Source organism: Chroicocephalus ridibundus, chromosome Z (assembly GCF_963924245.1).
Source record: "Chroicocephalus ridibundus chromosome Z, bChrRid1.1, whole genome shotgun sequence".
NCBI classification, from domain to species: Eukaryota; Metazoa; Chordata; class Aves; order Charadriiformes; family Laridae; genus Chroicocephalus; species Chroicocephalus ridibundus.
In genome coordinates, this window is record NC_086316.1 from 52080843 (window position 1) to 52103879 (window position 23037).

Here is a 23037-nt window from a genome sequence, read left to right on the forward strand (position 1 = left end):
AGGAACAGTGCTTCAGAATCCCAGGTGTAGCTCGGCCTCGATCTCTCCTCCCTTTAACTTCTGATGGTCTACACAAGAACTGAAGAACTGCCTAGTGTCGATAGGCCTGACGCAGCTAAAGATGGCTGTGAGCATCTGTAGTTAGTGAACAAAACTCCCAAGGAGATGCTTTCATTCAGTAGATAATCTCCAATTGCAGATTTGCACTCAGGAATATGTTTTGCAAATAAAATAGGGGCATCCTTATGCTAATATAGACCCTATCTGCAAAATAAAGATTTTGGTTTTTTTTTCTGCACATACATATGTGCACAGATGCTGCATGGGTATCAATACAGCTTCTTTTAAAATTTATATAAACCCTTCAAAGCACAAATATGTAAGGCATTAGCCTCATTTGATGCAGAATATGAACAAAGTATTACAAGAAGTTGCACTGCATATGGCCCAGAGAGCAAAGAAAGAATTCCCTGACATCTTGACTTTCGGGCATCTATCTGTGCAACTTTGTCTTTTGCATACCGCTTTTGTACACTTTAGGCAAGATTCATTATAGATCTCTAGATATGCAGAAAAAATAAATAATAAGTTGATGTAAGAAGTAGAATTAACTTGTGATAACTTTTGCCTCGTCTTTTTTCAGAATCAAGTACACATTTCAGTGTTCTTTTCCAACACATTTTTATGGAATTTAGGCCTAGCCATTAGCTAAGGAATGTGAGGAAGGAGGAGGTTTTACTCATAACACTTCTGTAAAGCTGAAACATCTGTAGCGATGCTCCTGATAAAAGAAGTCCTTTGATTTTTCCTGTCTTGAAAATTCTCATCAAAAGGCAAAGAACATAGAAGTAACTGTAAATAAATAAAAAAAAATTATACCTTCATCCTTCTTTCCTTGGAATACTTCAGAAACCTAAGTGCCAGTGCCAGTGAAAACGCAAGCCTTTCTAAATACACAAGTGGAACTGCTAAGATACAAGGATATTTCCTAAAGCATTAAAATTACAGCATGAATATAAAGGAATTTTTAAATATGGTAAATACAGTTTCACAGTCGTTTGAAACCTGGAAGAGTTAAAATTCGTTCACGTTGTTTTTAGCAAACCTGTTGGCAGTAGCATGCAGAACCCGGGGACTGGGCATGGGATCTTATTTTCTTACTGCTTACAGCACTGAAGTCCCGAGTTACATGCAAATATATACTGGCCTATACCCTGAGTTGCTGGCCTGGTATCAGTCCGGTCAGATACAGTGAGACATTGGAATTTGAGCTTGAGAAGGCTGTTCTTATACATCTCTTTTTTGTCCTCAATAAACGGACAGAATAAATGTGCCCTTTTAATATTTTTTTTCAATCCAGCTAGGTAAAAAGGGAAAGTTTTTGGATTCCCAGTAAAGTACTTGGTGCTTCCATAGGGGAAAATGGCCTGTATTTGTTTAGTGTTGTAACTGGAAGTGCCGTGTTAACTCAGCAAGGAGGAGAAATGGGGAACAGGTAGATACTTGTTTTTAAAATACACATGTGCGTTTGAAAGGAAGAAGAGTGGCACGATACTCATAGAATGAAGCTTCATCTGTAGAGGCTGCAAGCAGCAGATAAGATAGAGAAAATGGCATAAGTTTCTGAGGATAATGTTTTACATACAGGAGATTAACCATGGCAGATTCTTTGGAATGTAGAGGTGACAAAGATATCCCTGTGCATATCTTACTGATAAAATATTTTGAACACAATCCCTTGCTAGCTTTTGTCTTTTTTTTTTTTTTAGAGAGCAGTTTAAAGGTGCACTTATTAAATATTAATAGAAGAGAGACCAATAGAAATTGCATGCCGATGCAGTCCCCATGTTCTTTGGAACCTTAACCCTAGCTCACTGGTACTTTACAAGGACATCAGTGTTACATAGCTGTAGCTGTGTGACTTTCACCCTGATTACTAATTAAACAGAGGGTGAAAGTCACTTATTTCAGAAGGCTGTTGAGTGGATGAAACTATCATTGTGAACGTCCTGTGTATTTACAGGGACAAAGATTTGCTTGATAGACTAGAAAGGTTTAGAAATGAAATAAAAGTTATATAAATAATTGACTAGGTTTGCTCTGAAATCTTCTGATGCAGCAATGGGGCCACAGACAATAAGCAGTTCATGGATCAGTTGAATAGCGTTTTCATAAAAAGCTCCTGTTCAGATGTTATTATATAATGACAGTTGATAGGGAGGCTTAGGACAGTAAATAGACAGGGACAGCACCCACAAGACAACCTTTGTATTCACTTAGGTTGCGATTCTTCTGCTAATGGACTATTTTCTTCTGGTGTGGACACTTCCTATTTTCTTTTTTAATCCCAAGTGATGATAAAATGTCTGTAGTGTTATGTTTTCTAAAGGAAATTCAGTGGAAACATCATGATACACCCAAGTGTCACCTGTCATTGCCCAAACCACCCGGTCTACCTGGGATTCTTAAGAAACTGTTCAGTGAGCAGCAATAGACAGCAGTGGTCTCAGCAAAAGCTTGAAATGCCCCTTCTTCAGTCATGGTCACTTATGACTGCAGCACAGTAAGCAGGCTCAAGGAATCTCTGTTTGGCCATGGGCACAGTGAAGAATACTCTCCCATCTTTATTGCTCAGGCCCAGGACAGAATACCTAAGGTTTCCGAGTTCTGGCCAAAGATGGGATAGCTTGGTGAGGACATCCCTCTCAAATCAAATACAGAGAGTCTGGCACAGCAGAGGCTTGAGATGTGTGGAAGGGTTTTGTACGGTTTGCTGGTTGCTCGGAAAAGGCAGAGATTTTCTTTACAAGTGGGCAAATGCAATCAGTGCGAAGGAGGTATTGGGCGCCTGGGACTTCGCTCGTGCCTTGCAACCGACCGCAGAATAGCTGTGCTTTGCAAAGGTCCCAACATGTGTGCTCCTGGCACAGGGGAAGCATGTGACGATGTATGCATGATTTAAAACAATAAAATTAAGCTTCCCTTCAGGAAACTCCTCCTCCCTCCTTTTTCCCAGTTACGGGATACTGGGAGCAGTCCGTTTGCCTTTCCACCCGCTGCCGTGCACAGTGTCCTGGTGAGCCTGGTGGGACCAACCTGTGGTGCCAGGCACCCCGCTTGTCTGGAAACCCGGCTCCTTGCCTCATTTAAAACAATCATACGGTTTTAAAACCAGCTTTGGCTTTTGCCCTTCGCACAGGACGACACTAGGTCGACGACATTTCAGGATAACTGTTTGGCAGCCATTTTAGATACTGCCTGCGCTGAGAGCGCTCTGGCTGCCAAAAATTGCAGACACTCTGTGCCAAAACACTCTTGGCAGTAGAGATAAACTTTGCAGAGATACACAGTCCAGAAATATCTTATAATTACAAAGCACAGGGGGCAGAATGTTTTTACAATACAGCTGTGCTAATGTAAACATTTAATTTGGCAGCCTTCTCCACCCACTTTTCAATTAACCGGGTTTATGCAGATACTTTAGGTCTGCAATAAACTTTATTGCTACTTCTCTTAGAGTACAGTTTATGAAACACAGATTTGAAGTATTTTGGGGGCTTTCTATCCATTTAGCAAGCACATTGAAAATGTTAGGCTGTCATAAAGGGAAGTGTCAATTCCTGTTTTAAAATGCCTTAGCTCTGGCTTCACTAAAAGCCTTTGCTTTAAAAGTATATATTAATTGGGGCCTGTCTCCTTTGGTTTCTCCCAAAGCAAGTAACAGGATATTAATAGAAAGAAATGAAATCACTTAAAGAGCTACAAAAGGACATTTGTGCTGGTGATCATTAGAAAAGACAAATGTTCCCGGTGCTGCAGAATGGTGCTACAGAGAACAGCTCTGAACAGCAGTTCTTGCAAATATAATTGCAATAATTGTGTGATAGCTGCGGTAATTGTTCTTATAGAGTAAAAGAAAAATGATTTCCAATCACAAGCGTTATTCAGCCTTAGATGGCAAAAGCAGCCAAAGATCCTTCTCTGCAAACTTCATAATGCTGGAGGTTACAGTATTTTATGATGAGATGAGTTAATTGACTTTGTGGAACTGGTTAATGTTTTATAATATAAGAATACATATTAGATAATATCTTTCTGCTCACTATCAAGTGCACTGAAGTAACTCTCTCTAATTCCTTTTGCATTTTTGTGGGAATGAGAAGCTTCAGTGTGACTTTGAAAGGCCAAAATGCTGAGTCCATTCCTCACAGCCAGGAGCTCCCCAATCCTGTGAGGGGTCGCACCACATCAGAGGGACCATCCCTGGCATGGGGGGGGGAATCTGTATTCAGGGTTTGGGCAAACCAGAGTTAGCAGAGTCACAGAATTAGGTAAACATGTTCTCCGGGGATGACAGACTTCAGGATTCAAAGGATCTGTTCAGTTTGGCCGAGCTCAGTAGTAGGGAGGATTGTATTTTTTTTCGAAAGTATGTTAAGACTTCTTTAGTCATGAAACTTGGACTAGCATCCAAGAAACTGCTATCATGTCTGCTTTCATTTTGGCATTTGTATTTCCAGGCCGAGCCACTCGTTGCTGTTGATAACGGTGCAGCAGCAGCAGCAGAAAGGCTGTTGGTTGTCCCACAGCAGTCTAGGGGATGGTCTCTGCCCCACAGAATGTTCAGCTTTGGTTTGCATGCATGTGGGGCCAGGAGGTGCTGGTGTGGGGCAGGCTTATGACTGGTAAAGGGCACCAAAGTGTCTTTGTGTTTTTTTTTCAGCTGATGTGCAGAAACTTTTTGGGGACTGACTGAAGGATTCTTACTTTTTTTTTTTACTTTAAACTTCAAATGAGGGAAGGAAAGATATGGAAGTAGACACAAGTGACAATGTTTGTGAGCATTGCCGAAGGCATAGTTTACCAGAAGGTTTTCAAATGGGCGTGTTATGGCCCCAAAGCAAGTGAAATTATTTACTTCAGCTTTTAATGAATTCCAGAAAGTTTGATTCTAAATGTAAGCGAAAGGCCATCAGAAAAACAGGAGCTTCTTCCAATTGATTTGCCCATTCCTAATTGCCATTAAAGTGAATTAATCTTAAATGATGTTTTTAAAAAAGTATATTTGTTTTTTCATAATAGACATCAAATGCGATTAGGTTAGTAAGTACTAAAGCATAACAATAGAGATATATTAAAAAGCTAATTGAAGAAAGTAACAAAAGCACATGATAAGGCACTAACAACATAAGATAGGGTCTAGTTGTAAGGATAATTCTGGTTTTGTAACCTGTTGGGTTACGAAGATTGGCTGTGAGGGAGCGAATACAGTTTATGGGTGGAATCCCACACAATTGATTGTTGCAGGAATTCAAAATAACTTTTTGTCCCCTGTGATCACAAGACATTTTCTTAGATTCTCTACTCCTGTTGTAGGAAGTGGTAATTACTTTTAATTGATTGTCTCCTTATTCTTTCTACCAATCAATAAATCAATCTTGCTGATAAATTGGAATTATCTAGCTGTTTTTCTTAAGTGCTGTTCCCTTAATTTGGAGCACAGTTATTCAGCACTGTTGCTGTGATTAGAGTGTAAGGACACCAAAGAACAGAGTGCTCTTAGGAGTAAAATGAAACTTTTTAATAGACTATGGCCATTTCATGAGCAATAAAAATTCAACTTGGTGGCAAAGGACCTCATGAGTGAGATCCTTGTTCTCATCTTTATTTGGCCACAGAAGTCTGTGAGAATGCTGATTGAGGCCCATAGGCAGAATCAGCATTTTAAAAAATGATGCTTTGTAATCATTGGTGTTCCTTAAAATGAAATGGGTTGTCAAGATAGTACAAGCCTGGCCACAGGAATGAAAGATCTGAAAGGCTGGCAGAAGTGAGAAGTGCATTCCACACTTACAAAGAGATTATCAGCCACCTTTGACAATGCTAATTCAACTGATATTTGGTAAATAAAGATCTGTATAAGTTGCAATCCCCCTTGCCCTTCCCAAGGTTTTACAGGAGTACTGGAGATATTTAGAAAGGAAATAACTCTTGTGTTTTGCCTATCAATAAAGCCTCCTAATCATCTGGGTTTGGGACAAGGCTCTTTTGTACTGTTCTGGGAGAGCAGAGTCCCTGTGAAGCTGCTGAGGGTCTCTTCTGCGTAAGCCAATGTCCAGGTCCACCAGGCAGCCAGGCCTTCCTGGGGAGCGGAGCAACATGTACCATGCTCTGCCACGTCCCCTTCAAAATATGTGGTCTGCTGTAAGTGCAAGGACCTTGACTAACTGATGGAGGAAACATCTTTAGTGTTCTTCTATCCGCCTATGCTGGTGACCCTGATGTGCTGAGATGGTTCCCACCTCTGCCTTTGTGTCCATGAGCACCACTGCTGCTCTGCACCCAACAGCAGCCTGCAGCAATCTGCACAGCACAGTGCAGGAAGTGACCTACCCCATCCTGCACCCACAGCAAAGCCTGAAACAGCATCCCTCCATTCAGGTGTTTGGGAGGATGCAGGTGTGGCTGACAGCCACCTTTACCCAAAGCCCTTCCCTCATCCCAGATCACAGGTTTGAAGCTGGATGCCTACCTAATGTTTGGGCAAATGTTGGAAGTCAAGTAGTCCTGCTCAACTAATGTGGCAAGAATTAAAAAAATATTTTCAAAGAGGTAAATGTGGTTTGGCACATTTGGCTGTGCACTGCGTATCCTGGGGATGCTTGAAACCTTGGATGCCCAGGAATGAGGGTTGGGGGCAGAAAATGAGTGTGTGTCGTGGGGATATCCTGCTTTGGCATTATCTTAGAGGATTTTTTAGAGAGATGCTGAAAGCTCCTACGTGTATAGTAGCAGCAAGCTTTTAACCTGCCAGCCCTTAGATGGTAGTAACAGCGCTGTGTCAGTTCTTTAGGAAACACATAAACAAGGACAAATGAAGTATTCCCGTGTACAGCAGAAGACAGTTTAAATAGATTAGGCTCTGGCATAGCACTTAAGTTTATCAGGCATTTAGTGTTTAGGATGTACAATACAGCCGTATGTGACTTGCCAACTATCTGGGCTTCCCCCACTGTTTCTGGTTTGGCAACGATGTGGTTTTTCACCCTGTTGCAACGCTGACTGCCAAGGAGACATGGCCAGCTTTCTGCTTCCTGTCTTCCTCTTTGTCCTGGCTTGGCCTGCGCTCTGCCTGCCAAGTCACAGATGCCAAAAGCTTATGCAAAAAGGTCAAACAACTAAGGCTTGAAATCACCTATGCCAACATTTGTATTTTCTTTCTATTCTTCGGTAGTCGGCTAAATGGAACGTACACAGCACATGGCTGAGATGGGAATACAGAGAAATTTTTGACAATAGGAGTGTATGGATTGCGGTTTTGCAAACTGCTCACAGAGGCACTGAACACTGAACGTTTTAAGAGGAATTCTGAGTAAAGCTCTGTGAAATGTGGAGTTCTAAAGGTACATAATAACTGTTTTGGTTTCATGGATTTGTCCCTCTCCCCTCCCCCATCCATTTTGGTTTTGCATACTTCTGCAGTTTTACTGATTTGGGAGTCAAGTTCCTTTGGAGTTTAGTACAACACTTCTTTGCAGCTGCATCTGCAGCTACATTAATATCTGTGACCCTGTTGTAACTACTAAGAAAATCAAGTTTAAGGTAATACTTACGACTGGGAAGTTCTAATAATAAGTAGAGCTGTTCAGAACCTAAACTTCACTAACATAAATCTGAAAACTCCTGAACTGAACAGTTTTGTACATTTTTTTCCCCAGCCTAAATTTGTTTGCCTGATTTTGGTTCAGCTTCTCTCCATCCTGTGAAGCTGAAGCAGGAAAACACATTTACCGCTTCTGCTTCTGTAAAGTTTCTTATCATGACTATAGTATTCACCTAATGCTTTAATCTCCTGGTTTTTGACTAAACACTAAGGCTGATAATAGTAGCCATAAATGCAGCATGACTGTTGGCCGTGAGTTGTAAAATTGCATGATTGTAGGGGAAGCCTTCAGTTCAGATGATTCATCAAAGCCCTGGTCGTAAAGCACCGCTTCATATTTGAGTCCGTCTTCAAAAGAGGCTATTCACTTTATTCATCATCGCTATTCACTTTACTCATCATCGGCTCAGCCTCTCCCCTACCTTGCACACCTTTAGAGCGAGGCTGTTTCTTTAAAGTAACAGCAACAGGCTAGAGAAAAAAGGGAAAGATCCTTTCATCAGCAGGCGCCCTTCATAATAAGCATCATTTGGTTGTCTGTCTCTTATTCAGAAACCTGTGCAGTTCTTAGTGGTTTTAGTTTGTTTAACTACAAGTATTTTCCTGGACCCTGAGAAGGCTGCAGGCTTGAGGAATATTCCCAGACATATGGTGGTGGCAGGAGGAAGCTAGAGAGAGATTGCGAAGAGAAGGCAGGGAAAAGGATTTGTTTGTTGTTTTGTTCATTCATAAAGTGATTGTAAGTTATAGTAAATCATTAACAATTTCATATACAGTATTATTCCTAAAGTTAATTAATTATAGACCTAGAACTTGGGTAAAAGGGCTGACAATGTCATGAATGGAATAACAGTGTGCTTCCTAGAATCAAACATTGCTTGTGGACAACCACTTCTGACTCCACACACACAAAGCCACGTATTCTGAATTCATTGCATACCAGGCAGTAATTTACTCACATCTATGCCCTCTGCTCTTATTAACACAACAGAAGAATCCTCTGTAAATGTGGATGTCAATTCTTACTATTACTTTTCTGTTCTGAAGGTGCGTTGTCTGTCTCTCTCCTTCCTGCTGTGCTTCGCTTGGTTGTGATTTACACACCACTAACTATATTTGCCCCATAAGCAGAGGGCATTAGTGATGGTGAAAGAGTTGAGTAGTCATGCAGCTTTGGTTTTTTGTTGGTGAATTCTTTAGATGTTCTTCAAGTGCCAGGGGTGGGGATAGTCATTTTGTTCAGGTACCTGAAAGTGAAACATCACTGCAGAGTTTTCACAGAGCTTGATTTTGTAGAGTGTTTCAGGAAGCTTTCTCCTGGGAATGCCTGAAATCAGCAAGATGATCTTGATTGCTGCTGCTTAGCTTGTGACCTTGAAATTGACAAATCTGCCCTGCAGAAGGAAGTACTGTGGGTATGCTTATGTATGAACAAGAACAAAATTCTGTTTTAAGTATTATTCCTTGCAGGCCATCAACCTTGAATTTGTTGTTAACAGGGACTGAACATAGGTATTCATCCAATCCAAGGGTCTTCAGGCTCTACAGGTTGTTAAAATCAGTCTGCAATACCTGTAAAGAAGGACAGAAGAACGGTCTTTCCTAAGAGGCACAAACTTAATTTTTACAGATTTCAGGACAGTAAGGACTCTGTCATTTGGGCTAAGAATTTATCTTGGCTTTCTAGTGGTTTAAACTAGAAAGTTTAAACTCCAGTCTTGGTCGTGAGTCTGCAATCAATGCCGAGAGAACATATTTCAGCAGTCTGTGAGAACGCTTGAATGGAGTATGGAAATGTAGAAATAAGTATATTTTAACACATAGTCCAGATATGTCAATTTACTGTGGTTCTCCCCTGCTGATCTTATGGAAGGATATGGTCCAGAGAATTTGCCTTGTTCTGCTCCGTAATCACTGCACTTCTTTTTAATGCCTCATTGCTTAATAAATGTTATTTCCTAATGTGATTTTTATTATGTATGTTTAGTTGAGTCCTTTTTTTTTCAATGCTGCAACATGCTGATTACGTTTTTTTTCATCTGCTGATTATTAAAATGGGCTTATGATAATAAATTTAGGAAGCACCTATCATTTTGGTGCTGACATATGCCTTTGCTCAGAGATCCCTGTGTGATTGCCTATAAGCTACGTGAACTTAATGCTACTCTGTGGCATATAGTTTGACATGGTATAGGTGAGAGCTGTGCAAAGCTACCCAAACTTGCTGTGACTGAGCCAACGTGTGTATGGGAAACAGTGTAGGCTTGCAAGCTTGACAGTCTTCCTAGATTCGTGTTTTCTGGGCTGTCTCCTATATGCATACACATACTGTCTGACAAACTGTGGTAACCTGTAGACTAAACTTTGTATAAAGCTTTAGTTTTATTCTTATTGTCATGGCAATCTGTCTTCATGTGCTGTTTCTGTCTCCTGAATACTTACATCATGCTGTTATCAATAGCTACGCATATGGAAGTGATTTGATTGTTCATTTGATTAAAATAGAAGAAAGGGGCCATACAGTAATGCTAGTGTTTCCTGAGGGGACACGGGGCTTTAAACTTACAGCAGACAAACTGGCTTGATATGGAGCGTGTTTTAACTTTGTTACATGAACTTAATTTTGAACAATTGTGAAGGGAGGAAGGCTAATGCCAGAATTACTTTCGAAAAATTGGCCCCAAAACGTGCTGGCATATTCTTGGTTTCCTGTGGTTGCGTTGCTGCTGTTGGAGCTCTCTGTTGCCAGCCCTGACGTGTCCTCACTCTGCTGCGGGTGGGTCACGCACCCTGTTCTGCTCCCACCTGTGGAGGTGCATTAGAGCCAGTGAGCAGAAGAGCATCCTGTGGAAAGCGTACACTGCCATGGGACAGCTTCAGGTTGGAGAGGGTTTGGGAAAAGCTTGGGGCAGGCTGACCGGCAGGCTTTTTAACTTTGCTGTATCCTGGGATCAGTGCCTTTTTTTTTTTTTTTTTTTTGGTGTTGGTTTTCTTGGTTTGGTTTCTGCAAGCGTGAGGTGTGACTAGCGGGCCCTCTGCAGCGCTTGCCTGTCGGTCACACCCACTGGGTGGAGAAACACAGCCCTAGGCCAAGGTGAATTTCATGAGAGAATTGGATTTTCTCATGTTCTTGCCGTTACTGATATCATACCACTGTCCTGAAGGGCTCTATTGTTGTTCATGTTTCACTTTTAAGTAGGCATTAAAGGGATACTGTTGGTTATTCAGACGTACAGCATCTCCTGGAAAACTGCGTGAAAACATAAAAGCATTTTGGGGCTTCGGAGATTTGCTTGCTGTAACTGTTCATAAGGGTAAAGATTATTGTCTAACTAGCCAATTGGTCTCATTTGCATGTCAATTCAAATTTTAGCAACCGCGTGGAAACGTGAGCTACTGAAGGGCAGGCTGATCTGAATGAAGTCTAGTCTTGGCATGGCACAGTTTTCCAAATTCACTTTAAGTTGCTCAAGCAGCGCAGACGGATTGACTTTACGCTGCTCTGAAGTGTTGGCAGCAACCACAACGAAAGGAGGCTGGGCTAGAAAGGGAGATGTAAGAATGTCTTTTCAGAAGTGAACAAGGTGTCTGTGTATTTGTGGAGGGCAGAGAGGGACAGGCAGGAGGGAGGAAGGTAAGGCAGAATCTGAAAAGTTTGCAGGTTCCCATTAAAGTATTGTCATCTGCTTGAAATTGGTCATAAAAACGTCTGCTGTAATTACAGTTCCATACACCCAAACACTTGTGCCGTGCACTGTGTCTCATCTAAGTTCTTCAGGTCCAGGAAGAATACAGTACAGAGCTGTCAAAGTGCTCGAATACACATAAGAAGATGTTGAACTGAATCTTGAACCTGCTGTGTGGGTGCACAAGGGGGAAAATGATTATTATTGTTCCTGGAAGAAGGGCAGGGCAAGTATTAAGTTGCTATTTTTTGCTATAATGTTTTTAGAAAAATCTGAAATATTTCTGTAAGGAATACTGTTGTGAAGGTGCTATTGTTCACACTTATTCCTGTTCTTTCAGTAATGCACAAGAGAGTTAACGTGTTTAACTTTAATTAGACTTTTCCCTCTACAAAGCTCCAAACGTTGGTCTACAAGTAAGAAAACCCCGAAGCTATACGCATTTATAGTTTCAGCACACACATGCACAGATACATGAATATACAAACTTATTAAAATGGAAAGGACTGTTTGGATTGAATGTTATCGTATATCTTTAGCCAGCAGAAAGTTATTTTTTAAGTAAAAAAGGCCCTTTAATAAGAATATAATTCCTGCAGTTATAGTAGATGTGTTGAATGTCTAAAGTTACTCACTCTGGCTTCAGGTCTTGGAGCTGTTGGGTGGTGCAACCCCTTTTGCTCTCTGCCACAGACAGAAACTTGAGTTTCTGTTGTATTTTCAGTAAACTTGTGCAGGGCTTTTTAACTCCAAAGACTTTTTTTACAGCTGCAGACCAAATCAGACTTGATAGATTTCTCAAGGTCCTGCTGTGGTGGAACAGCGGTAAGAAAATAAGCCTTAGAAACTCTGGATGGTTAAATAATGTTCAAGGCACTGGCAAGTTACCAGGTGCAGTAAGAATTCTGAGTTAGTTGGTTGGGTTTTGTTTTTGTTTTTTTTTTTTTACTTAATTAACACTCAATTTTTACTCATGCAAACCAAAAAAAGTAAAAAGTAGTAAGCAATAAAAATAAAAACCTTGGAATTTGAATCCATACATCTGGTTTTTCAGATAAAAAGTAGTATCCTTTTTCCAAGTATATGATACCCTTAGGTACTACAAGAACGTGTGCCAGCTTTAGTAAATAAATTGAAATACAAAGAGCAAAAGCAGCCCCTGCTGTATACTGAACCAGCAAGCATATTTTAAAATCTTGGTTGCAGAACTGCAGTCGGTATTGTACCTATGTCAGGGAATTTCACCTACGCAGATGATGGTAATACATTAGAAATTAGTCAAAGTGAGGGATATGCTGATGTGTACTATACAGTGAAAATTACAGAATTACAAATCAGATGCTCCCATGTGATATTAGCCACAAAATGACAGAATTATGTTGGGAAGGGACAAATGAACATGGTCCGGTAATGGTCTGATTTAATATTTCTTTTACTGGTTTTGACCAATATGACTGCAACGGCAGTGGTATTGCTAATAGAGAGGTAGGGAGTCTGTGGGGAAAATGTTCTTTAAAACTGTTTTTATTTTTAAATTTGAAAGACAAAGTTTTAAACAAAGTTTAAACCTTTAAAAAAGGTTTTGGTTTTTTTTCTATTTTCGTTACATGGTTTAAAAAAGTTCCTTGTGTTTTTTGCAGAACATCTCTGCCCAAACACAAAACTGGGTTAATCATATATTTCTATGGGTTAATCAGTTCTACATTTTAAGTTTTCCTGTGGCACATCATATGATTAGGTACTTTTAATTTTTATCTACTGCAAAAGGTCAAAGTAGTCAGAAAATCAATGCATTGATCAGAATTTTTTTTTGATCACTGTTGCTTCAGTACTCTATACAACATTTCTTCTCATTATTGATTCATTACCAACTTGCATATGCTGGAAAATAAACATGGTGGCTGTGAGCACATGTGCAATTCCAGTCAAGTTTATGAACCACTGGTATGAAAAGGTAGGGTGATTTTTCTCAGCCAGTTGGGCATTACCTACCTAGTGGCCACTGATAGATTTAATCTTTCTTTTGTCACTATTAGTTTGTTTTAATAGTATGTCTGTGGGAATATGGACAGGCAAAGTGGTCCATATTTTGTCTATGAATTTTTAATTATAGCAGATGGAATTAAATCCACTTTATAAAGAATATGGTAACATAACCTACAAATTATGTGTATGTACTGCCATTTGAGACATTGCTCTCATAAACATGATCTATGATAAAAGATATGTTACTTAAGGGTACACAAAACTATGGCATTCCTTATGCTCCGTCTCTGTCAGACGTAAAGTAATTTCCCAGTGTTTAAAAATTGAACATAGCATCAACCTGGCAATCTCAAGATAAGAAATTCTCAGCAGTGTATAGGCAGCAGTTGAAAAACTGAAAAACCCAACCCAACCCAGCCAACCAACCAAAACCAAACCGTCACTCTTTGGGGTCTTTTCTTGATGTATTCCATATACTTTATGCTAAAGGTCATGTTCTACCACCAGTCATAAAGTTGAAATTAATTGAAATGAAAACATAGTTGTGGTAGCATTGTGGATCATAGTTCAAAATTAGGACATCCTTTGGTAAATCTTGCACTATTTAGAAACACTATAATTATGCTTAGGTTGTAAAATCATTAAGCATTTTCCCTCCTATTTCAAAGAAAACATTAATTTTGTTTTGGACTCCTAAGCACAGTTATACTTACTGGCAGAGGTATTACCTCATGCTGTTCTTGGTTGAAGAAATACTAAACACTGCAGTGCTCTACTTGGAGTTTCCATGATATGTAAAATCACAGCATTTTAGTTTAATTGCTCTTTATTTCCCCCAGTTAGTGTATAGGGTGGTGGCACGCTTAGCATTTTAGGAGATCTCTGTCTATAGAATAGTAGAGAGGCCTCGTGAGCCTCTGCTAATATTTGTAAACTACTTTGTGGGTTCTTTGTCAGGTGATGTTTTAGACTCACGAAGCAATGTATGATTGTAACTTTCTGAAAGGCTGAAGAATCCAGCTTTTATTACTGTACATTTTAGTGGAGCATGCAATGCACTTGGAAGAAAAAATGCGGTCCTATCCTACAGTATTTGTTGAACTATGCTTTCCTTTATACTTTTAAGTGGCCCATACATAACTAGCTGGAGCGGCTTTCCGTTGATTTTAACAACTTCTGGCAGAGACCCATATTGGACAAAATTGATTTTTTTTCATAGCCATGTCATCATTATTCTGTGCCTAAAAACATTTCCTGATGTAGTGGAAATGTGTATTTTATCTCCTGGAACTCTTTTTGCTTTACTGCCCTAAAATACAACAGAAAATGAAATCCTGACTGCATGTGAGTCAGTGGTAAAATTCAAATTGACTTCCATGAAACCAGGATCCGTGCAGAATTTCTCAGTAATATACATTGCCTGAAGCTGAGGGTCAACTTTTGTCTTTCACAACATAATGAAGTGGCCAGTTTGTTAATTGGCTGAAGGTATATGCATGCAAGTGCGTATTCTTTATATGCAAATACGAACTTTTTCATTAATATAGTCTATCATATAATTTCTTTCTTCTCTAAACACCCAGGTAAGTCTTTCACTGTGTTCTACCTTTTGCTTTTCATTTTCTGAAGAATCTGTAATAAAAGCCCTTTATGATACATACCTTAATGTAAAAGGTTTCTTGGTTTCCAAGATCAACTTCTGAATGTTTCTGACTGTAGCTAGTATCCACAGTATCTTCCAGATGGATAAAATTAAGCGTTCATATCTCATCCTTTCCTACTGAATCCAGTAAGTTTTGGAAAGAAACTTCATTCTTTCACATGCATCCACATGTGGCAAGATACCTATGTAAATCTCTTCTTAACGTACATGTCAAAAAAGAGCTCAGCTAATATTATGAAGTATGGGAAACATTTGTTTCAGGCCATGAAAAAATATAACCCTTTTCTTAACTTAAAAATGTGTGCGTGTGTGTGTGTGTGTGCATGTGCATACATATATATATATATATATGATATGTATATATTCCATGCACAACTTATAACACAGCTGGGGAAAGTTGTTCAGTTTTCAAAATGGGCAACATATGGTCTTTATAAATTGTATAAGAAATATTTTGAATAAATAAGTGTCGTGATTTATTTTACATAAACAAATAAGAGAATTTAAATTAAAAAGATAAATCTGTGCACGGGACATAAAGCTGAAAAGCTGACAATGCTTATTGCTATTTTGGTTCTGGTAAGTGCTTCTAGGTCCTTGAATTTCTTTCAACTATATGAAAACTGGATTTACTCCCAGAGCTCCACTTCTTAACTAGGGCAGTTTAAAAACTAAACAAGGGCTGAGTCAGTTAATTAATTTAAATGAGATTACAAATCAGAAACACATTACGTAATGTTGATTTAATTACCATTTTTTATTTACCTAATTAAAACACTCTGAAGAAAAGTTAACAGTCTTGACAATGGACGGTTGGGTGACTTGGCAGCAGCAGGTCCGAGCTTCTGATAAAAGGGGAGGTGAAGCGGGGAGCCTGCCATGACCTTGCTGTCCTCCCGCCTGGATCCTGCCGGGATCGCCCCGACCAGCCCCAAGCGTAGCGATGCCAGTCATGGCAGACCCCCGTGTGTCCCACAGGGACGGATGGGCTCTTGGCTGAGAGGCACGGGGCTTCCTCCCTGTCCTGCCGGCCGCAGGAGAACTTGTCTGCGGTGGGAGGGCCCAGAGGAGTGTGGTGAAAGGGGATGGCTCAGTGACTGAGGGGCTCTTGCCATGTCCCCACTCCAACGCAAACAGGTTTCAAACCAAAATGAAAACAGAGCCTAGCTTCTGCCTGCTGGCCTGGCAGTCCCCTCAGTGGCAGCACCTCCATGCCTGAGCCCTGAAGGCCTTTGTGAAATGGCAGGCCTGCATGGGCTAAAACATTGGTGCCTGTCAGAGCCCCACGGGCAACACAGCTAAGATACCTTAGCTTTCTGGGGCCAGCAGACCTCTGCTCCTCTGACGAGCAGAGGCCTCTGCACCTCACTGTGTTTTTCAGGTAGGTAAAGGTTAGACGGCAGCACCCTTTCAAGGTAGAGGAGGGTAGGTCACTGTTACGGTGCCTCATGGCTCCTGGTGCAGCACATTGGGTGCTGATGAAGCCTGCCCTGGTAGGATCAGCACGTCCAGCCTTCAGAGTAGCTGCTGCCACTGCTCTGGTCTCCCAGGAGGTCCCTCCCGTGCCCCCTGGGTACAAACTAATGAAGGGAGTAAAAAGCAGTGCAGGTTACTTGCCAGAATGGAGTTTGCACTGAGGAACTGAGGCTTTCTTGAGATTTGAATACACCTCATATTGATAGCAACCATGACTGTTATTTCTTTGTCAGCTTAAGAGCCTTTGCACATAGATTTCTTCGGTGCGCTTACTTAAATGTCTGCAAGTGAATCAAAGCTAATGGGAGGTCTTTGGAAAACTGCAGGATGCCACAGAGCCTCTGGAACCTTAGCAACAAGCACTCCTTCCTTGCGTGGTCAACGGGGTTTGCCAGTGCAATGTTGTCTGGGAGCCGGTGCCACTGCCCCATGGCTTGCACCTAAATGCCTAACTACAGTTCTCTACACTGCTCATTTACAACCAGCTGTATCAGTACCAAGCACGTTAAAAACTTGTAGAGCTAGCACCTTGTATACTTAGCCCATGCTATGGCATTGTATTAGATATCAGTCTTGGTGAACACAGAGGAACTCCTTACAGAATAAGGGTAGCAGAATGACATATTTAAAAGAAGTCACTGTTTCTGTGTTGTGGAGGGTTTCAGCCTGGGTGTCATGAATGCATATTGCTAATAGAGTGTATGCTGTTGGGAAAAAACATGAGGCTTCAACCTGCAAATATTTCGTTCTCATGGTGAAGCCCTACTTGTTTTTTTGAGGTGCTGCTTCCTCCTTGTGTGAACTGTGGTTCATATCATATATCTAAAGGGATATAGAATCATAGAATCATAGAATGATTTAGGTTGGAAAAGATCCTTAAGATCATTGAGTCCAACCATAAACCTAACAGTGCCAAGCCCACCACTAAACCACGTCCCTCAGCACCACATCTACACATCTTTTAAATACCTCCAGGGATCATGACTCATCCACTTGCCAGGGCAGCCTGTTCCAATGCTTGACAACCCTTTCAGTGAAGAAATTTTTCCCAACATCCAATCTAAACCTCCCCTGGCCCTATTTGAGGCTATTTCCTCTCCTCCTATCACTTGTTACTTGGGAGAAGAGACTGACCCCCACCTCTCAGGTAGCAGTAGAGAATGAGAAGGTCTCCCCTCAGCCTCCTTTTCTCCAGAGTAAACAATCCCAGTTCCCTCACCTGCTCCTTACAGGACTTTTTCTCTATCAAAGAAAGCGGTAGGGGTGAGCATTTTGTCATATGAAATCGGTTAACCAAAATTTTCAGGGGAAGTATATCCATTAAATGTAGTGGCCTATGAAAATGTGAAAAAGAAGTGCCCCCGCAAGTTAACATACTTATGAAAACACGGATGACACTTGCACCAATTCCATTTCCATGTTTAAAGCATAATTTCAGCAGATACTTAATGCAAGAAAACACTTGGAGCTTGTTTATATGATGAACAAACTGTTGTATGACTAGAGTTGGTGTGAATAATTCTCATAAAGTTGTACAGTAATTCAGGATCATCTGATATAGAAATGGTACACAATGAAAGACATTGCTTTTGCTAAATTAAATCGTTAAAAGTATTTGGAAAGTTTATCAATCCAATCAGTTGCTTTGTCAAGGCATAACAATGTAGGTAGTAGAAGGTAAGTATGTAGTAAAATTAGGAAAATAATAATTAACAGTAACAATTTAAAGCACACACACGAAATTATTTATTTATTTGCTTTATGGATTTTTGCTGATCACATTATTTTCTTTGGAGGAGAGGGAGATATCTTGCTTTTTTGTTGCCATAAATGCTTTCCTAGCATGACCACATTCTGAAAGTCTTTGAAAGATGAAGGGTTGATTTAGAAAGTCTTTTCCTCATGAGGACAACCCATCAGTGGGGATGGGGCCCAGGGAGGTTGGGCTGTCTCCGTCTTTGAGGGTTTTCGTGCTCTGACTTTGTAAAGCCCTGAGCAGCCAAGTTTGATCCCACAGCTGAGCCTTCCCTGGGCAGGGGCTGGGACTGGAGACCTCCCCAGATCCCCACCAGACTGGGATGTCTTGTAATCCTGTGATTTTCAGGAGTACAACAATTTGCTTCAAGTTTGTGATGTCAGGTGGCGATGTAACCCTGAAGGATGACAGTCTGGGAGATAGTTGTGATTCTTGTTCATGGTAGTGACTGTCAGTTGTTATGTCAAATGCTGTATAGGTATGTGAAGGCTGGAACAGCATCAAACTGATACTTACATGGTGCCACATCTCTCTGGTCTTCTTTCCTCCCCCATATCCAAATCATGGACTATCAAAGAACAAGGGTGTGTTTACATGCTGGTGAATGATTAAATTAGTGGCTGTCAGCTGAGATTAACTAAGCCCAAAGGCTGTCTCCTAGCCTGTGGCAAATGAAAAGTGAAATGTGTTCACTGAAACCACTGAGGAAGTTTATTTGATTAGTATGACACCTGTGGAGAATCTGCTTATTTCTAAGACATGGCTCAAGAAAGTATTTTTTCTTTTTACAGATTCTGCCTCTATTTGTTTTCAAGTCCTTCAATGTTATGCTAATGCAGAGAGCCTTAAAAGCAAAATTCCTTGTACAGTATGGGGCATAAAGGAGGTATAGCATAACTTAGTTTTAAAGACAGTATCTTTTATTATCAGCTGAAAAATGAGAGATCAGACTACTGAGGTGAGCAATACTAAAAATCCTTCAGGAAGCTGGTGAACAGCAGTGTGACTTTGTTGGTTTTGCTGGGGTGTGTGTCCTTCCTCCTGCTGCTTGTCAAAACCAAGGTGGTGCAGAGGGAGAGAGCATCTTGTCCCTCACTGGATGGCAAACCATCAGCTTTTTTTCCCCCTCCTCTGCTTTATGAAGCCAAGAGAGATGTGCCGTGGCAGCACCTTTCTCCTAGTGTACGGCACGGGAAAGGGATGTTTTTTTCTCACCAGCAGCAGGCCCCAGCAGTCAGTTTTATTTAACCCTGGCTGCAGTGAGAGTTGCCTGCATTCACAGATGCTCATTGGGATTGACCCCTAGAAATGAAAACACAGGAAACAATTCAGTATAAAATATACCAGCTTCTTGACTCATCCCCTCAAAATGTCTTCTAAAAGAAAGAGTAATTTGAGATAAAGGGTTTGAATATCCTGGTGGAAGCCATGCTGAATCATCATAAATTATACATAAAGCACATCAGGATTACAGGAATATCTACCAGATAAGAGTAAAGGCTAGCTTGAACCATTCTCGTATAAACTGCTCATCTGTGGGACAATAACTTATCAAGGCATCAGCCGTTGACTGTTGGAGCAGTCAGCACCAAGAAGAGCAGAGCAGAAGATACGCTTGCTGTAGTTTTGAGGTGCATATGAAAGGCATTCTGTAGACATGGTATGTATAGGCGAGTTTTTCTCTGTAGCAAATAAGGGTAAGTACTTCGGAGATCTATGTGGAAGAATTTTTTCAAGAAAAGCACATTGGCAGTCAACTTTGAGGAGGTGTTTTTTAAAACATACAGACAAATAAACAAAAAAACAAACAAAAAACCAAGAAAAAGAATAAATTAAGGGAACCTGCAGTTGGGAGCTACCTAAATGACAATGTTGAAAATTTCAGTTTCATCATATTTAGGTGATTGGGTTTTATTTGCTACTAGATGTATAGCTTTGCTTACAACTTCTAGCTTAAGAATTATATATTTATTTTTTTTTTAATGTGGACAGAATTATTTGGTGGGAAAACTGAATGCAAAGCCAGCTAGGCAGACAATGAGTCTGGTTTATGTCTTTCTCCAACACATGGGAAGAAAAGCCTGCAATTTTTAAAGCTGGGGCTCATGTTGTTAATTAATGATCTTGTGCAGATGAAGACAAAGAAAGATTTAGAATGTCTTAACATGTCTTTTGCTTCCTTAGTTTCTGTGGCTTTCCAAAAATGCCTCTTACTCCCTCTTTTAGAAGAGCATTGCTCCAATGTCTCTTTTCATTCAATGTTCTGCTTATAAATTAAGTTATTCATATAATTTATTCCTATAATGATCATGGATCTTTTGTACTTTGCAAGGCTGTTTGCATCCAATCAAATCAGGAGAGTGCTTTGTAATTACTGACACTGGTAAGAGAATTGGATTGTCACAGGTCATCTCAGGTCTGTGTCTTTCATCCCGAGAATGAGATGCTTCTGTGTGCTTTGAATGCAGAGTTACATGGATTGATACTCTCATATGGAATACAATTCTTTGCTTTCTCAACTGCTTGAAGTGAAGGGTTAGAGAAGTTGCTTCTCATATTCAGCTTACAGTTATTCTTTGCTTTCTCAAGATCATTGAGACACTGTTGGCCAGTATGTTAGCAGCATCTACTGCTCAAAATGCCAAGAATCAATCTGTAAAAATCATGGCTGATAAGTAGTTAACATAAAACAAAACTAAGTCTGACTGGAAAATTACAATAACTAGTCAACTGCTTTTACCTATACCTGGAAAATTCTTTGCTAAGTTTATCTTATTATAATACGAAAAAGACTTGTTTAAACTGCCATCAATCTTTAAACCCTGGTTCCAGAAAGTGGCCATGTCGACAATGAGAGAATAAAGGCAAGTTCCTGTGCAAAAGCTAGAAAATATTCTTCACTTTGTGCATCTTTACAGTGAATTTTAACAGGAGAAAACTTCAAAGGCTATTTTCTGGTAGGCCTCATTAATCCAGTTTCAAATCTCTGTGTTCTCCAAGCTACGTTGTCCAAACTTTATTGGGTGCATCTGCTACCAAATTGACATTTCATTTAGCCACACATCTGCAGTAGTTTTACAGTTGGACCACTGCTATGTAAAATTAATCCTCTCTGATAATCGTAGTTTAAATAATAATATGTATGATGTGTAGAAGCAAAGAATGCCTTTTGGAAGAATATTAAAGTTCACCCTCTACAGGGTGAACCCTCCCATTGCAACAGGGGGAAAAGGACGTTTGTCCATGTAAGGGTCCATTTGAAAAACATTTTATTTTTTGCATTTCTTGTAGCTGATTGAGTTTTCAAATTAATTTGATTTGATTTTTTGAAGGGATGTGCTGTATTTTATCATGAAAAGAAACAGGCATACTGAATGGCAATCTTAATTGTGCTATACAACGGGACTCTTAAAAGTATCCAAGTGCCCAAACTTGCATATGTAGACTCTGACTGGGAGGCCTGTACTTCATTCTTCCTACCCAGGGCTGAAAAAGATAGCAGAAATGTCATGTGAAATTCTCTATCCGATGTGTTTTTTATTGTGTGCAGGAGTGATTTCTTTCAGTATTGGAAAATTTAGTTCTGTTTTTAATACCATTGGAACCGGGTTTCATATATGCCTTGGTCTTCCAGTACTCTCTTAGATCCCCAGATGCACGTCTTATGTGACACCTGTCATTCAGATGAATTCAGTAGAACTTGAACTGTGAAATGGATTTCCATCTCAGATAATATCTTCTGTAGAATCAAGCTTGTGTTAACTTAAACTGATTGAGCGACAAGTGTGTGAAGCCGTGTTTGCTAAGCTACATAATGCGTGGTAACAGATTTCAATGAATTTCTTGTAGCAGGTGGAGGGAATCTTTCATTCTAGGTTGAGCGCTAGAGCTTTGAGCTCTAGCTAGGCTTTAAGAAGCAGTCATGGGGATTAAAGGACAAGTATTTGTTTATATGTACTTTTATCCCTTTCTATCTTTTTTTTCTTTAATTTGGACGCTGTAAGCAGCAATGCATTCAGAACTCTTGACTTCCCTCTGGGGTCCATTTGGCACTAGCAATTTCTGTACTGCAATCTTTGGTGATCCTATGCTACTAACAAGCACTGATACACTTTAAAAAATGGATCTTTTTTATTCAGATTGTAAAACTGTTCTGCTCCATTTTAGATACCTATATACAGAATGGTTGAGCTTCATGTAATTTCTTACTCTCTTTGCATAAAAGAGTGCCTTTTGTGTCTTACTTTATTAATAACAATTTCTTGCTGTGGAGCAGGGTTTTATTATATTATTGGTTTGGGAATATAGCAAAAAGTAGATAGTTTTAAAAGCAACAGCGTTTTAACATCAAATTGCATTCTCATCAAATTGCATTGGGGGTTGGACTAGATGATCTCCAGAGGTCCCTTCCAACCCTATGATTCTGTGATTCTCCTGTTGATTCATTTGGTGCATGTATCATGAAGAGAACACTCTTTGAAGTCTACAGGATTTGTGTTTTTTTAGTTTTTATGTTGCATAATCTTCATTTCACAACAGCAATTCTCACAGACTAGGAACACAAAGCCTATATTGTATTAAAATGGACGGTCGTATCTTCAGGGCAGTCGTGAGTCTGTGAAAGCAGCTTAGGTCTTTGTGCTTTAAGGAAAGGGTAAAGAAACAGGACTCATCTGTGCAAACGCCTTTAGTTGCCTGATCCAGTACGTCTTTCTCGTCATTGCCTGAGAAGAAACTACTCTGCTTTGCTGATTATGCAATATTATATTTGGGGGTTGGAGGGAAAAAGGAATGAAAAGGTACCCTT

At 40.1% G+C, this 23037-nt stretch overlaps 1 protein-coding gene across 8 annotated transcripts in view; it reads left to right on the forward strand.

Annotated features, from left to right (window-relative positions):
- NFIB (nuclear factor I B) overlaps nt 1-23037 on the forward strand; it is a 176895-nt gene that overhangs the window by 78174 nt on the left and 75684 nt on the right. The gene's annotated exons all lie outside the window — the stretch shown is intronic.